Source organism: Phoca vitulina, unplaced genomic scaffold (genome assembly GCF_004348235.1).
Source record: "Phoca vitulina isolate PV1807 unplaced genomic scaffold, GSC_HSeal_1.0 scaffold7, whole genome shotgun sequence".
NCBI classification, from domain to species: domain Eukaryota; kingdom Metazoa; phylum Chordata; class Mammalia; order Carnivora; family Phocidae; genus Phoca; species Phoca vitulina.
This window is the reverse complement of record NW_022589710.1, coordinates 69,012,318-69,026,800: the sequence shown is the minus strand read 5'-3', so window position 1 is coordinate 69,026,800 and position 14,483 is coordinate 69,012,318. Positions and strand designations below refer to the sequence as shown.

The following is a 14,483-nucleotide window of genomic DNA, read 5'->3' as shown; positions in this document are numbered from 1 at the left end:
TCAAAATTTATCTAGTGGCACTCTAACTCCTACTGTGATGTATCTGGAGATGGGCCTTTGGCAGGTAATTAAGGGCCAACAGAAGAAAGCTTGCTTCCTGTCTCTCACTCCCCACCATGTGAGGATACAGTTAAAAGGAGGCCATCTGCAAGCCAGGAAGAGAGCCCTCAACCGGAAACTGACCTGGCTGGCACCTCAATCTTGGCCCTTGAGCCAACTACCATGAAAGCAGACGGGGGCTTTAAAGGTTAAACAATTTGCCCAGGGTCACAAAGACTGGTGGGGCCTAGCTTGTGGGGCCCTCACTCCTACTTAAATCTTGTCCCTCCACCGCAGGGAGGCCACCAGCTCCTTTACTCAACCTCTCCAGCACCAACAAATACTCTTCCATGCTTTCCACCATTCTATATATTTTAGAAACTTTTACACTTGTAGTGTTACACTTAGAAGAACAGAATGTCAAAGCTTGGGGCACCTGGGTGGCTCAGTCAGTTAAGCATCTGTCTTCGACTCAGGTCATGATCCCAGGGCCCTGGGATGGAGCCCTGTGTCAGGCTCTCTGCTCAGTGGGGAGTCTGCTTCTCCCTCTCACTCTCCCTCTGTGCTCACTTTCTCTCTCTCAAATAAGTAAATAAAATCTTAAAAAAAAAACAAACAATGTCAAAGCTTTAAGAGCCTTTTTTCATATGCAGAATTGGGACCTCAATGAAGATGCCTCACAGACAATTGGTTCAGGTTAAACTATACCTTATATATTCCACTCCAAGCAAAAGTGACTAAAATCTGATGCAGTTCCCAAGAACCCTAAGACAAAATGAAAAGCAAGGGTAACTATCTTAATTTATCTTAACACAAGTACATATCCTTGTTTATATGAACCAGAGCAGAGAGAAGACAGGCAACATTATCAACTGTGTGAAATGCCGCTGCCCTCCTGGCCCCATCCTCCCTGTCTGGGTTACCACCCTCCCCAACCCTCCAGTTTCATTACCCTTCCTCAGCCCCGATGCTGGTCACCTCCAGGCCACAGTCACCACATTATGGTGTAGAGAATCTTGAAGGTGATGGTGAGTGAAAAAGGCAAGTGGTATCAAAAGAAGCATCCCCAAAGACATGCAGAGAGCAAGTATTTTCTCCTGATGATATGTCAAAGGTCAGCACACTTTTGGAATTCATAAAAGGGCAGAATGAGAAATGGGCATGTGTGTGCATGAAACGTCACTGCTATAAAAGTCCTCAGACCGTCTAGACCACAGGCTCTTGACCTCAGGCATGACAGAAGAGGATTCAGGAACTCCCAGGACTCCCTGAAATTTCGTGCACTAGTCAGGCACTCTGGTGTATCACCCAATTAAAGAGGTTGTTTCTCTTCATTCATGCCTACTTTGAACAGGTGGTTAGATGCCCAGGAGTGATGGGTATTTGGGAACAAAGGCACAGTATGCTTGGGAAACAGGACCGGGCAGCTCACATGGTGGCTGGCCTCCTGGCCAGGGATGCAGTAATGGCCGTGCTCTATCTGGCAGGGCTCTCTGTGCAGCTGCAAGCAAAGGGCCCACAGGGAACACAGACACAGCTCTTCCCCTCTCCACCCTCATCAGTCCCCATACAGATGCAGATTTCTTCTTTCGTTATTTAAATCTACTCTCTCACTCCTCTATGACCTCATCACATTTGCTTGCTCAAATAGTGTTGCAACAATCAGCTGAGAAAGGCTGAGAAAGCAGGGTTTACAGAAAATGCGACTTCCATGTTACAACTAATGTGTACACACCTCTTCACCAGCTGTCAAATTATCCCACACTTTTCTACATAAACAGCCATAACTTAATTCTAATAAGTCTCTCGGGGATTTACTAGAATGATAGGGTGAACACAGGAAATTTAGGATATGTAGGCTTACTAATTTTTTCTCGATGGAGCTTTTTTTAAGAACAGAAAGAAATATAAACTTCAATTCCACAATACTCTTCAAAATGAAAGTGAATTTTCAAATAATTTTTTTAAATGAACTAATAGGAGGGGTGCTTGGGTGGCTGAGTCAGTTAAGTGTCAGACTCTTGATCTCAGCTCAAGTCTTGATCTCAGGGTCATGAGATCAATCTCCACCTTGGGCTCCACGCTGGGCATGAAGCCTATTCAAAATTAAAAAAGAATTAAATAAAAAATAAATGAACTAACAGGAAGGGAAAATTTACAGACCCAAAGTTGTACTTGAAAAACTCCTGACAAACAGATGATCAAGGATGCCTGCTGATTAAGTAGAAAAAACCTACATTTTATTACCATTTTATGAATGGGTGTATTCCAAAATTTTATTCATGAATTCTTGGTTGAGAACACAGAATGCATTTTCTCACAGAAAACAGATAACACACAACAGTTGGGGTTTCCATTTTAGCCCACAAAAGCCTGTCTTACAAAGTATATGCAACCCACACTGCTGATAGCACTAGAACCGAACCACCACACATACAGTGGGTTAAAGAGGGCCACAAATTCCTTGACACTCCTTTCAATAAGAGCTAGGCAATGTGTCCCCTCTCCCTATTTAAACCGGGAGTACCTTGCGGGTTCTTCGACCAATAGAACAGAGCAGGGATAATGGTGCACCAATGCGTCAGCCTCTGCTTCCTCTCCCAGAATACTCACTGTAGGAGTCCTAGGCTGCCAGGTAAGAAGTCCACCCACCCTGGCAGACAGGCCATCTGCAGAGGCCCTGACAGTACCTGGAAAGGGAAGAACCACTAAGCCAGGCCTTCCAACCATCCAGCCATGTTGGACTCCAGACCAGATGCCAGATAAATACCAGTGAGTGACCTAAGTTAATGCCACACAGAGCAGAAGAATCACCCAGCTGAACCCTGCCTGATCAACTCACAGGACCATGAGATCTAAAAATAGATTACTGCTGTTTTAGGTCACTGATGCTTAGGACAGTTTGTTACTCAGAAGTCATTATCTGGGACAATCTGTAGCTTTTTCAGAAAATGACAAGCATATTTCTCTCCTGTCCTGGCAACAGGAATAGTGTCCCCTCCTCCCTTCTCCACTGGTGGACACAGAGTTATGGTGGTCACGTCAGCCAGGATTTTCCCAGTGATAGGCCATGAAGGGCAGCCTTGTGTTGGGAAGCGGGGAGGTATGTGGCATGATCATCATCATCCTGTCTGCTTCAAAACCCTTCTTGAATTTTCTACACACTACTGAGGACAGGAAAGTTTTCAAAATTCTGAAGAAATAGGATGTCCAATCAAAATGCAGTTGGGGGGCGCCTGGGTGGCTCAGTCGTTAAGCGTCTGCCTTCGGCTCAGGTCGTGATCCCAGGGTCCTGGGATCGAGCCCCACGTTGGGCTCCCTGCTCCGCGGGAAGCCTGCTTCTCCCTCTCCCACTCCCCCTGCTTGTGTTCCCTCTCTCGCTGTGTCTCTCTCTGTCAAATAAATAAATAAAATCTTTAAAAAAAAAAAAAAAATGCAGTTGGTATCCTGATACAAAAGCCAGACAAAGATACCACAAGAAAACTAAAAACCCATATCCCTTATGAACTTGGATGTAAAAATCTCAACAAAATATTAGCAAATCAAATCCAACAAGACATTAAAAGGATGATACACCCCGGCAAAGTGAGATTTATCCCAGGAGAGCAAGTGTGGTTCAACATACCAGAATCAATTAACATAAATACACCACACTGATAGAATAAGGGGGGAAAAAACCACATGATCATATCAATAGACACACAGAAAGCATGTGACAAAAGTCAACATCCTTTCATGATAAAACACTCAGCCAAGTAGGAACTGAAGGGAACTTCCTTAACATGATAAAGGGCATCTATTAAAAAACAAAACAAAACAAACAACCCACACCTAACTTCATAATCAATGGTGAAAGACTGAAAACTGTCCCCTAAGACCAGGAACAAGATAGGGATGTCTGCTTTCACTTCTGCTATTCAACACTATAGAAGTGGTAGCTAGAGCAATTAGGTAAGAAAAAGAAAAAAAAAAAGGTATCCAAATTGGAAAGAGATAAACTATCCCTATTTGCATATGACATGATTCCATATATAGAAAATTCCATAAAAACCCCAGAAAACTACTAGAGGGGGCGCCTGGGGGGCTCAGTTATTAAGCATCTGCCTTTGGCTCAGGTCATGATCCCAGGGTCCTGGGATTGAGCCCCACATTGGGCTCCCTGCTCAGAGGGAAGCCTGCTTCTCCCTCTCCCTCTCCCCCTGCTTGTGTTCCCTCTCTTGCTGTGTCTCTGTCAAATAAATAAATAAAATCTTAAAAAAAAAAAAAAAGAAAACTACTAGAGGTAATAACCAAATTCAGCAAAGTCTGGGTGTATGATCACCACACAAAAATCAGTTGTGTTTTTATACACTAGCAATGAATAATCTGAAAGAAAATTAAGGAAACAATTCCATGTAAAAAACATCCAAAAGAACAAAATATCTAGGAATAAATTTAACCAAGGAGGTAAAAGATTCGTACACTGACACTACAAAATCTTGCTAAAAGAAATTAAAGATATAAATAAGTGGAAAGACACCCCACAATCATGGATCTGAAGACTTAGTATTGTTACAATGGCAACTCCCCAAAGCAGATTCAATGCAATCTGGATCAAAATTCCAATGACCTTTTTTTGCAGAAAGAGAAAAACTGATCCTCAAATTAATATGAAGCCGCAAGAGGTCCCAATAGTCAAAGCAATACTGAAAAAGAAAAATAGAGTTGAAAGACTCATACTTCTCTTACTACCTCAAAACTTTCTACAAAGCTATAGTAATTAAAACAGTGTGCCACTGGCATAAGGACAGACATACAGACCAAGAGAACAGAACTAAGAGTCCAAAAAATAAATTCAAACATCTATGGCCAACTGATTTCCAACAAGGGTGCCAAGACCATCCAATGGAGAAAGAATAGTCCCTTCAACACATGGTGCTGGGACAAGTGTATAACCACATATAAAAGAATGAAGTGGGACTCCTAGCTCACTCCATATAAAAAAATTAACTCAAAATGGATCAAAGGCCTAAATATAAGAGCTAAAACTATAAAATATAGAGATAAATCTTCATGACCTCAGATTTGGCAACAGATTCTCAGATTTGATACCAAAAGCACAAGCAACAAAAAGAAAAAAAATAAATTGGACCTTATCAGAATTAAGAACTTCTGTGCATTAAAGGGCATTTATTAAGCATGTGAAAAAAACACCTACAGAATGGAAGAAAATATTTGTCAACCACATACTTAATTAGGGTTTAATATTTAAAATATATAAAAAACTCTTACAACCCAACAACAAAAAGATAAACAACCCAACTAAAACATGGGCAGAGGGTTTGAATGGATATCACTCCAAAAAAAGGACATACAATTCAAAGATGTTCAATATCACTGGCCATTAAGGAAATACAAAATTATAATGAAAATACTACTTTACATCCACTAGAATAGCTTATGTACATACTTACATACATACATACATAAATGTTGGCGAAGATGTACAGAAATTGGAACCTAGTACATTGCTTGTAGAAATAAGTTAAACACAGAATTATTGTATGACCCAGCAATTCCATTTTCTAGGTATTTCACGCAAGAGAAATGAAAACACATGTCTACACAGAAACTTGTACGCATTGTTCATAATAGCCAAAAGGGGAAAACAATCCAAACGTTCATCAGTGGATGAATGGATAATTTGTGGTATACACACACACAATGGAATATTATCCAGCCATAAAAAGGAACAAAATACTTATACACACTCCAATGTAGCTGTACCTCAAAAACATTACACTAAGTGAAAGAAGCGAGACATAAAAGGTCACACACTGTATGATCCCTTTTATATGAAATGTCCAGAGAAGACAAATCCATAGACAGAAAGCAGATTAGAGGTTCCCAGGGGTCGGGAGGAAGAGAGAATGGGGAATGATTACTTAATGGGTATAAGATTATTTAATGGGGTGATGAAAAAGTTTTGAAACTAGACAAAGCTGGTGGTTGCACAACACTGTGAATATGCTAAGTACTACTGAACTGCACACTTAAAATGGTTAATTGCATGTTTTGTGAATTTTGCCTCAATAAAAGAAAATGTGGTTAGACTATAGTATATTGATTCATCCATACGAATACTTGAGTACCTACCACACACCAGGCACTTCTCTAGTATATGGATTAAGATGATGAATAAAAATTTTCTGCTACGAATTTAAAAAGCAAGGTAAGAGACTAGAGTTACAGCATGGAGTATTTTAATTAGGGTGTTCAGGGACGACCTCCTGGAAGAAGTGACATTTGAACAGAGACTGGAATGAATTGAAGAATGTTATTCTGCTAAATAATAAAAGAAAATAATGTACTAAAATTAAATATAATTTTTATCAAAAATCATCACATGCAAAAATTCCTTTTCTAAAAATCATTTTACTCTTTATTACGAATAATTTCTTTATAGTCCAATAATACGCTGCTTCTACACTTACCTTGTAGTTTTCAGGGGCCAAGCCATAATCTCAAGAGAGCGTCATTCACCTTGCTAGCAAGGCATGTTTTCCCTTTAGGAAATCACTCAGGAAAGGAAAGAGAGGAATTACCACTTATGATATGATAGGTTCTCACATTCACTCATATTCTCACTTTTATTCCTCACAACTACCTTTTCATCAATGAGAAAATTGAGGTTCAGAAAGGGTAAGTAACTTACCACCATAGTTAGCTAAAGGAAGGACCAGAATTCAGATCGGGTCTGATTTCAAACCCATACTCCTTCCATACATAAATTCGTCTCATTTTTACAGAGCACATCTTAGGCTAGACTGAAAATATGATGAAGTGACCCTGTCCTTGAGAAGCTTGTCATCTCAACACTAGAGACCCATCCAAGATGCACCAGAACATTCCTCAATCTGAAGAAGGCAGAGCAGGCTCCAGAAACATGAGGTCTTTGCTATCCAGTGCCGTGGCATGCACCCAAAAAGTCCAACTAGTGTTAAGAACTATGGAATCTACCCTCTACCACGCCAGGAACATAACCTCGTGGCCTCGGCGTCCAGCTGCGTGCCAGTATGCACAACCCTTCCTGGAGCTACCGATGCCTATGCAACCAGCCTCCTCGCCCCAATCCAGCCATCACTGACCCCTCCTGGTTCTGTGTTCAAAACTGTACAGCGGGGCGCCTGGGTGGCTCAGTTGGTTAAGCGACTGCCTTCGGCTCAGGTCATGATCCTGGAGTCCCTGGATCGAGTCCCGCATCGGGCTCCCTGCTCGGCAGGGAGTCTGCTTCTCTCTCTGACCCTCCCCCCTCTCATGTGCTTGCTCTCTCTCATTCTCTCTCTCAAATAAATAAATAAAAAATCTTAAAAAAAAAAAAAAAAACAAAAAAAACTGTACAGCGGTTCTAGCAGAAGAGCCACACAAAATCTTCTCCAAAATAGTCAACAACATCATTTCCTTGCTAAATCTGGAGAAGGCTTCCTTGCCTTTAACTTATACTCCCGTAAGTAATCTGTAGTTAGAATTACATTCCAGATGAATGGGTAGAAGTTTGACTGTGCTGGGCTGCAATCATTACACTCTCTACAGAGTGCCCAGGCCTCGGGGACTTGTTCACCACTAACAAGCTAATGTTTGTAAAACTCTATAAAGACATAATGACTAAATACTATCATTATTACTAGACTACCAGTTTAAATGTAAATTAAGAGAGGGAAAGGGGAAAGAAAACACATTAGTAAGTCAGGTTTGGGACTGCTACTCAGCAAGATGTAAGCAACATTTGAGCCACAAGGGTAAAGAACGTCTTAACCGAATTTGTTAAAGGATACTGAATGCAATACTGCTGCTATAAGAAAATAACTCAAAAGAGAAAGAAGGAATGGAGGGAAGACCGGCTAGAAAAATAAGTCAATACAGGCAAAGCAGATGTTAAAGGAAAGGAAAGGCCACATACGAAAAACATATGCTGGAAAAATATATAATTTCTTTAAAAAGCACTGCATAGCAGTAAAACTAAAACACTAGAATCTGAAAGCAAAACTAAAAAGTCTAGAATGCGAACAAAATCCAAAACTGGATTATAATTTGGCTTAAACTGACCACACGGCACAGTAATGAAAACACAAACTCTATGGAGTCTATTGCTCTTCATTATTCTCATCTGTAAAATGGGAATGATTCTTACTTCAAAAGTTAGGCTGGCACAGAGGCGGCCCCCAAAGGCAGCCAGTTCCCAGTTCCTGAGCCCTCTCCCTGAAACACAGCCGTGGGGAACAGCTTCAGACTCATGGGCCCTCTGACATGCAACTCTGCCAGCGAATGCTCTTCCTCTTCTGCAAGCTTGCTCATGCTTGTTCTCCCCGGAAAACACCTCCTAACCCCCCAGTCCACATTACACGGCACCCACGCTCCCTCAGCAGCTCACAGCATCTACCACACTATGCCATAACCCACAGCCTCTTCTGGTTCACCACCTTACAGAAGCTCCTTGAGGATGGCCATCATACAGCATCTTACTTGACTATTTAGCTTTGACATCTGGCATAGCTCCTGACTAAGCTCTCAAATGTGTGCTGATCAAATAACTGTCAATTCTCCTAAGTTGGAACAGAGGCCAAGCAGGTTCCCTGGGGCAAATCTTGACAAGTGAAGAATGTAAAGAAAAAACTCTAGTCTGGGTGAACAGTCCATGCTTTGCCATTACCTGACTGGGGACAGTTACTAACCCAAACACTCCAAGCCTCCCATATAAAAAGAGGGAATTTGACTAGAAAGTCTCCACAGTCCTTACCATAGGCAAAGACATATCATGCAGTCAAATGCTCTACCACTGAGCTATAGCCCCGGCAAAGACATATTATGTTCATATTTTAAGATCTTAACATTCTTATTCTACTACATCTTGACTAGCTATTGTATTAGTAGTTATTGTTATGAAAATTAACATCAGGGGCACCTGGGTGGCTCATTCCACTGACTCTTGATTTCACCTCAGTTCATGATCTCAGGGTGGTGAGATCGAGCTCTGCATCAGGCTCGACATTGGGCATGGAGCCTGCTCAAGATTCTCTCTCTTTCCCTCCCCCTCTCTTACAAAAAAAAAAAAAAAAAATTAACATCAGTAGAATGCTTTATTGTCCATTTCACTCATAACAAGCATGTGATGTGCATGGTGCTTTCTACCCCATTTTAAAGATGGGGAAACCTATTCAGAGAGAACCAAGAGCCTGCCCAAGTACAGAGGGCAGGACTGGCATTCAGATCCTCCCCTTCTCAAGCTGGGGAATGGACAGCTCCAAGGACACATGGTAGGATGCCAGGGAAGCCCTCGGGGATCCTAGGGAAGCCAAGGACAAACGAAATGCATCTTTTGGAGAATTAACTATACTCAAAAATTTGGGAAACAAAGTGTGTTTATATTTTTAAAAAATCGGACATATTATTGAGCACGACGTAAAATCTGTATTAAAATTTAAGATAAAGGACGCCCGGCTGGCTCAATCATAGAACATGTGACTCTTTTTTTTTTTTTTTAGATTTTATTTATTTATTTGAGAGAGAGAATGAGAGAGAGAGCGAGCATGAGATGGGGGAGGGTCAGAGGGAGAAGCAGACTCCCTGCTGAGCAGGGAGCCCGATGCGGGACTCAATCCTGGGACTCCAGGATCATGACCTGAGCCAAAGGCAGTCGCTTAACCAACTGAGCCACCCAGGCGCCCCAGAACATGCGACTCTTGATCTCAGGGTCATGAGTTCAAGCCCCATGTTGGGTGCAGAGATTACTTAAAAAATAAAAAATAAATTAAAAAAAAATTAAAGCTAAAACTTAACAGGCCTAGACTCCCGTTAAGGGCTTGAGACATACTAAAGCCATGCCATGCCCTTTCTCACACACAAAAGCCATCTGAAATCAGAACATTTAATTTGCCCTATAATAACATCTCAAAACATCAGGCTGTATTAATCCAAAAAGGAAAGAATTTAATTTCTAGAATAAAGCTGTGACTTCAGGGCATTACTGAGCAGGGAAAGACACGAAGTAGTTTTCCTGTTCTTCCTTTCTAAGTCATTAAAAGCACCCAGGGAAGTTACAATGTCAAATGAAGTCTCCCATCATACAAGCCTCTTAATGCAACAAACCAGGGAGCTAAGCCTGACAGAAGAGGGGGTCACAGTCAAGGGAGGCAGCTACGGGGCCCGCCCGCCTGCAGGTGTTGGCAGCCAAACCACACGGAGTCACTGTGGGGGCATCTGGCGCGTTTCTTCTCTCTCCCAAACCTGCAGTTCTGGACACAAACACTGACAGGAGAGGCCTAATGGGGCCCTATCACCTCCAGTGTATGCAGGCCTCCTACTGGGCATTAACCTTCCAGAGTACAAAGCCAGTCTCTGAAAACCTTCACTATAATTATCATGACTCCTGGAGACTCAGGTTTTACCACTCTGATACTACTGTTGTCCTAAAGATTTTATTATCCTACTTGGTTTATCAATTTAGCTTTTCTCTCCATTTAAGGAACCAAGTTTCCAATAAACAGGCTTTTGGGTTTTGCCATAGAGTCAGTGTTTAAATTGGAAAGGAAATCAGAGTATCAGAACAGCAGGCCTGGTATCTTTCTTGGTAGAATGACCTCATAAAAAGTTACCCAATCACCTCCATTAAAAAAATAACATAGTTCAAATCAGCACAGAACAAGCTCTAGAAAAACGTAAATCATGAAATGAAATTATAGGACCCGACTTTTTTATTTCTTGAGAATTAAAGAGATTTAGGTCACTTCAGCACAGATGACGGCAGTAGGTTGATGGGGGTGGGGGGCAAGTTCCTGAGGAACAGGTGCTTTTTATTAACATTTACACCCCTCCCCCACCACCACCTTTTGAGACTCGACCTACAACGAAAACAGGAGAGAGAGCAGTGTGCTGCCGATCCACTGCTCTGCTCCCAGTGCAGGCCGGGCCCTTCGCAGCGGCACACCGCCTGACCCACTTGAGCTCCTGGGTAAGAGCTAGAGGACAGCACAGAAAACATCACAACTGGAAATCCACTGACCAGCAGCATCACCAGCACTGTGTCTAACTGGCAAGAAGTGACAGGAGAGCAAATTGTCAGATCTCATCTTACCAAAACACAGGGGGTAGTGAGAAATCCTCTTCCTGCCATTCAAAGGGTCCTGCAAGAGGCCCAATGGCCTCCCTGATGCTGGGGCTCAACACCCGCCTCCCAGACGCCTTCCCCGACTACCCCCAGCCAGCCAAAAGCTTCCCCTTTCCTGAATTCCCACCATGCTTCCAGTCTTCCACACAATCCACTAATTCACTTTACCCTACATTTTATGACTACTTAAGTTTCCTCCTGGTGGGGCTTCCCTCTCCAGCTGAGCACCAGTTCCTTGAGGGCAGGGTGGTAAATTTCTGCTTTTCCTCACTCTTCCTGCCACAAGCTTCAGTCCTGGTGCTGTCTTGGTCCAATACCCATGGTTTCAGGCATCTCCCTTCCTGGTGCACAGGGGCGGACTTCTGCAGACCTTGGCCTTAAAGGCAGGTGCTGTATCGCACTCATCCTAGCTCTGTAACAAGAACATTATGGGAACTCAAGGCACATTAATTGAACATTAAGTTGGATGAGAAAAAGATTCCCAACTCCCAGTTAATGATCCACTCATCTTGAGGAACACAGAATTCAGCAAGAGATTCCCACCTGATTTTTGGAGTTGTGAGAAACCGACAGTCACCTACATTTATGACATCTTACTACCTGCCAGCCTCAGCCCAAGGTGTCTGCACAGTGAGACAAAAAATTTTCGCCGCAAGAAATTTTACTGCTTAATGATAAAAACCTCACCCCTCCTTCCTAGGTTGGTCAGTTCCCCACCCCCCACTCCTCTAACACAGTGTTGTGCAGAACACAGTCAATAAAGCCTCTTTAAAATGAGAAAGCCGTTTTATATTTTTTAGTTAATTATGAATCATAGATACTACTCAGGCACACGTAGTTTTCTTACATTTTTCCTTTCTGTTTAAAATTACATTTTCTTCTATGTCCATTGCCTCCTTTGGACCCAAAGCCTCTAGCTATGATGCAAGTGGCACCTTCCCCCATTCACCTCTCTACTGCCCTCCTGCCCACAGGAATCTGGCCTCTCCCTCTGGCTCTACTCCTCCCGCTCAGAACAAGCCTAAGCATCACCTCCACAGTTAGGCCTCGACTGCCTCTCTCTGGTCACCTTCCAGATCCACTGGCCTCACTTCCTTCTTTCTCCCTCAGTAACTCCCTTCCCAGTTTCTGTCAGTAATGTGAAGTCAATATTATGATTCTCCCCCACCACCCCACCAAAAAAATAATATTTCTTCCTCTACCAGCACTTGTAAAAAAAAGCACACAAGGGGTCTTGACTCTATGGAATCAACACAGGGGCCCTTGGTCATAAGATGTCTCCTCTAGCAAGTTAACAGTTCTTAAATCGACCATGGCAAGGAAACTCAGCTATTGCATAATACTTGATAGTTCAGATCACTTGCTGTTTGGAGAGTCCTGCTATACGAAGATGAGAAAATAGAGATGGGCAAATTTAACGCAATTTCCTTTGTTTGCTTGAGCCAGCCCAGACTTGCAACACCACAGTGACAGTTTTATCTTTCTTGAAGTACAGCTTTAACATCACAGAGAAGGACTTTAAGGGAGTGATAAATCATTCTCCTCCTCAGTTCATTAGCATATCTATCCTGACAATACCCCAGAAAGGCCTTTCTCAGCTTGGCACAGTTAAAAATTAAAGGGATTCTAGCTGGGATGTTTACAGAATCAAAATCCCAAACACAGGGGAAAACAGCAAGAAGCAGCCCAGGTGTTTCAGTTAAATGAAGGACCTTCTTCAAGGCATGAACAAGAGCAGGAATATTTTGACGGTATTAAGAGAAACAACTGACCACTGCTATTGCCTGTTTCCAGCGAATGTGTTTACACCAGTCTCATTAAGTGAGGCCATCCTATTAATTCCAAAATGCATGAATAGAATCCAAGGAAAATAATTGGTCTTCTTTCCCCTCACAGAAAAATTCACATGAATGTCTTTAAAAAAAAAAAAAAACGCTGGACTTCTCCCTGCCAGTTCTCTCTGCTCTCCTGGCTTCTGCACTGTGACAGCTGGAACAGATGGCGTCTGGCTGAGACACCTCAACGTCTTAAACCTCATGCGTGACGGGGGCTGATTTTAACTAGTGATGCTGGAATCCCAGGTCTGTCAGGGTGTCTGCCACGAGCATCTACTCACAAGGATTTCCAATCTTACAGATTTTCCAGTTTCCATACCAGTAAGGCTTATTTTGCTTGGCCGAGGAATTTTTCATCTTTCCACTAATTCGAAATATATATCTATACAGTCACAACAGGGTAAAAAGGCAAATATCCCCTTTCACTTGAAAATAGAATGGCTGTGCACTATTTTGCCAGACATCCTACACATGATGCAGTCTTTTTAACAGGCCATTTTCAAAGACGGGAAAGACACCCGAAGATTTTTTAGCACCAACTGGATGGTCCGCCTGCTCATTTCTTTAAATAAGGATTTTATAGATAATATAGAAGATTACAGAATATGTTTCCAAAAGCTTCACCAGTGTGTATTCACGGCAAATGCCAGAAAAAAAAAAATTATGGCTCCTCCTCAGTTGTATGCTGTGAATGTAAATTAAGAAGCAGTAAGGTAACGCTACTCGGTGCAGCCTTTATGACTCCACAAAAATAAATGAACACACGCGCGCGCACACGCACGCACACACACACACACACCCCGTATCTCCCTCTGAAATCTGATTCAGAGCTTAGCAGGGAAAACGTGAAATAAAACTGCTTCCTTCAACGGCCCATTATCTGAAGGGTTCTTAAATTTCAAACCACGTCCACGACAGTTCATCCATTTCCATTTTGTTGCTATGTTTTCAGATTAAGGGTAAAGAATGTTCCACACAGAATCCTCTCTACAGGTCCAAATATGAAATAGATGTCCCCAAATGGGGTGACAGTGTGAAAACGTGGCAAAGCGTACGCGAGCCAGAGCCTGGCGCCTCCAGATGAAATTTTAAATACCGTGGCACGGATCATTTTCATTTTTTGCACCTCTGGGAGCCCAGCCTGACCTTTACTATTAATCAAAGGTGGAATGTGTGCATTTTGCCCAAAACTGGAGCCCAGTACCCGCCTGCCTTCGAGGCCACTGCAGTTCCCCGATTATGAATCAGTCAGAGGCTCATCTGCAGAGGAATGACTCAGTATAAACTTTTAAATAATGGCTTAAAAAATCCCACCCGCCGCCAGCCCCGGGCGAGCACGTCAGCGGGCGCAGACCCCCGAGCCAGAGCGTCCCTCCCACCGCGAAAACACACCGCCCCGCAGGAGATGCCGGCTCTCCCCACCCCGCGGGACTCACGCTTGCAAGAGGCCTCGGCACCCCGTTTCC

At 42.8% G+C, this 14,483-nt stretch overlaps 1 protein-coding gene across 2 annotated transcripts in view; it reads right to left on the bottom strand.

The window, feature by feature from the left end:
- The window catches only part of TRAF3 (TNF receptor associated factor 3), a 112,130-nt gene that overhangs the window by 96,936 nt on the left and 711 nt on the right, over positions 1-14,483 (bottom strand). Inside the window, exon 1 of one of the 2 annotated variants that reach the window (XM_032405971.1) lies at positions 6,513-7,174. The exons of the other annotated variant lie outside the window; for it this stretch is intronic. The gene's annotated coding sequence lies outside the window, so the exon portion shown is untranslated. Of the gene's footprint in view, positions 1-6,512; positions 7,175-14,483 lie in introns of those variants that run through there. 2 annotated transcript variants of the gene reach the window in all.